This window comes from Chiloscyllium plagiosum, unplaced genomic scaffold, assembly GCF_004010195.1.
Source record: "Chiloscyllium plagiosum isolate BGI_BamShark_2017 unplaced genomic scaffold, ASM401019v2 scaf_100295, whole genome shotgun sequence".
NCBI lineage: Eukaryota > Metazoa > Chordata > Chondrichthyes > Orectolobiformes > Hemiscylliidae > Chiloscyllium > Chiloscyllium plagiosum.
The window spans coordinates 1,602-4,799 of NW_025206130.1; the positions used below are offsets into that span (position 1 = coordinate 1,602).

General features: G+C 47.1%; 1 long non-coding RNA gene across 1 annotated transcript in view; it reads left to right on the forward strand.

Moving 5' to 3' along the window:
* Positions 1–201: 201 nt before the first annotated feature.
* Positions 202–3,198, forward strand: part of LOC122546486 — a 5,744-nt gene continuing 2,747 nt past the window's right edge. Inside the window, exons 1-2 of the long non-coding RNA XR_006310753.1 lie at positions 202–331; positions 2,162–2,206. This is a non-coding gene — a long non-coding RNA (uncharacterized LOC122546486). The remainder of the gene's footprint in view (positions 332–2,161; positions 2,207–3,198) is intronic.

Genomic DNA, 3,198 nt, shown 5'->3' on the forward strand with positions numbered 1-3,198 from the left:
AGGCCATCATGATAGCAGGGAAAAGATGTCCTAGAGTGTTTTGTCGGTTGACATTGTTCTGTTTTATGAGAGGCCAGAGGAATTTATTCACAATCCAGCTTTGGTGGTACACTCAGCAGCAAGGGACGCACTCAAAGCCTCGTGTCATAATTCTCTTTCTCCTACTGACCCAGTTCAATTCTTGTCTCTGTTTTTCAGTGGAACAGCCACGGTTATGAAATCACTAAGACCTTTGGTGGTAAATTCACCTTAATTTCCCCAGTTTGGCTTCAGATCCAGAGGAAGGGAGTTCAGCTTTATTACGTCACTGGCCACCACGACATAGACCAAGGTATTATCTTTATCTTGATTTGTACTTTGTATCGAACACTCTTATTAGATTATGATTAGATTATATCACAGTATGGAAACATCGGCCCAACAAGTCCACACCGACCCGCCGAAGCGCAACCCACCCATACCCCTACATTTACCCCTTACCTAACACTATGGGCAATTTTAGCATGGCCAATTCACCTAACCTGCACATCTTTGGACTGTGGGAGGAAACCGGAGCACCCGGAGGAAACCCACGCAGACACGGGGAGAACGTGCAAACTCCACACAGTCAGTCGCCTGAGGCGGGAATTGAACCCGGGTCTCTGGCGCTGCGAGGCAGCAGTGCATGCCACTGTGCTTTAACTTTAACCCCGCTGCCTCACAACCTTCCCATCACACTCCCAACACAATCTGGTCACTGTGGAGCAGACTTGATGTGAAATATTGTGTGGGCTTGTGTCTCTATACCAGATGGGCCAAAGTGGTGATTAGAAACTAAGACCATCGCCTGTAGAGTTAATTTTCAGCAACAGGCCAGGCTGGTGAAGGTAGAGGTATGATCATGAAGTTCTGATTTAACTAACATTGGCTTAATCAAGACACTGAACGGGACAACACAAAAATGGTCTTCCCATCCAAAGTCCCAAAGCAGTTTACAGCCAAGGGAAGACTCTGAAGTATTGTCACTGTAATATCATGGCTGAGCCTCAAATAGCATAGTCTGAATCACAAGTTAATGATGTGGAGGAGCCAGTGTTGGACTGAGGAGAGCAAGGTTAAAAACCACACAACACCACATTATAGTCCATTAGGTTTACTTGGAAGCACTAGCTTTCGGAGCGCTGTTCCTTCATCAGGTAGCTGTGGAGCAGGATCATAAGACACAGAATTTACAGCTAAAGATTACAGTGAGAGGAGATGGTGGAGGCAGCTACAATAGCAATATTGAAGAGGTATCTTGACAGATACATGAATAGGCAGGGAACATATGGCTATGAGGCCTATCGGCAAAAGGCTTTTAGATTGGTGGGCCGAAGGGCCAGTTCCTGTGATGTACTCTTCTTTGTTCACCCAACTTGGCCAATCCTTGAGCCCAGGCTTCCTGGATGGGTTTTCCAGCTGTCTGGTTGGATATCCATTTCTGCCAATTGGCTGAGTGATCAGACCATATCCAGGGGCCAACTGACCTTAGTTGGTTCCTGGCTGGGTCGTTTGGGGCTGGTTATTGGGAACTCACTGTCGTACCAGAGAGCCAGGGAGTGAAGAATGGGGGAGGAGGTGAGGAACTGGGGTGGTCTGGTCAGCCGGCAATGTGGAGCCAGCTGTCTAGCGTTCCAGCAACCGGTGGGCACAACAGACGCAAACAACCTTTGGCAGCACAAGGCAGAGGGGCCTTGAGTAGACAGGTCCTCCCACTGAGAATATCTCTCATAGGAAGTGGTCAGAATTGTTTTAGTTGAGAGTTTATATGTAGCTGCAGTCAGCCCAGTGGTGATACGATGAGAAAGGTTAACATGGAAGACAGGCCTGGACTGTGTGATGCTGACACACGGTAATCATCTGATCCCCAAGTAGAAGGCTTTCTTGTTAAACACATGAGTCAGTGACATTAAACCGTCCGTTCTGACAGAGAGGCCGTACTGGTGTGTTACATCCCCCTAGCTACTTTATATGTTGGCTAGCCTTATTATAAAAAAACGCAAGCTGAAAATGTATAATTGGCCATCTTTGACTTGCTTTCTGATGGAGGAGACTTATTGTAGAGGGAATTGGTTCAGCTGGTTTTGGTAACCATCCTTCCTGTCTCTAACCCCTTGCTTGTGCGTGTTTTATTGATGAACAGGGTGGATGAAGAATGTGAAAGCAGAATTTGAAGCAGTCCGTTTTGGTGAGTAAGGTATTTTTTAATTTGCCTGTTTCCTTACCCCGGCCTGTGTTCCAACTCTCAAAATGTGACAATCTCTCCCGTCTCTGAGTACCGGGTTTGCCTTCCAGTTGAATTCCTGGTAGATAATACAATACAGTGCACTCTCACTCTCTCCCTCCGATTACAGTACATAGTTGCAGTCTAAATGACAGTTGGTGATATAGTGTATGAATGTCGGGAAGTTACACTGCATCTTCAATCTTACTTCAGACAACAGCTCGAATACTGAGCTGCATCCTGGTCACCACACTTTCAGGAAGGACTTAAGGCTCTGTCAGAGAGTGGAGAGCAGATTTATCAGAACAATACCACAGGTGAGGGAGTCTAGATCGAGAGGGGTTTGGAGGGATATGGGCCGGGTGCTGGCAGGTGGCACTAGATTGGGTTGGGATATCTGGTCGGCATGGACAGGTTGGACCGAAGCGTCTGTTTCAGTGGTGTACATCTCTATGACTCCAAGCTGCTGCTGTTGGAGCAAAGGAGACTGAGAGGAGATTGGATGGAGGTCAACAAGGTTCTGACAGGGTTTTCGGGAAGATGGACAGAGAAAAGCTGCTCCCAGTAGGCTGATGGCCAAGGACGAGGAGAGACAGGTTGGCGGTTTTGGGGAAGGGTTGCAGGGGAAGGCCAGTTTCATACAGCGGATGTAACTCCAGGCACGAAATGAAGACACAAATGGTTTTGAAAAGACGTTGAGTTACAGTTGGTAAGTTTGCAGATGACACCAAAATTGGAGGTGTAGTGGACAGTGAAGAGGGTTACCTCAGATTACAACAGGATCTGGACCAGATGGGCCAATGGGCTGAGAAGTGGCAGATGGAGTTTAATTCAGATAAATGCGAGGTGCTGCATTTTGGGAAACCAAATCTTAGCAGGACTTATGTACTTCATGGTAAGGTCCTAGGAAGTGTTGCTGAACAAAGAGACCTTGGAATGCAGGTTCATAGCTCCTT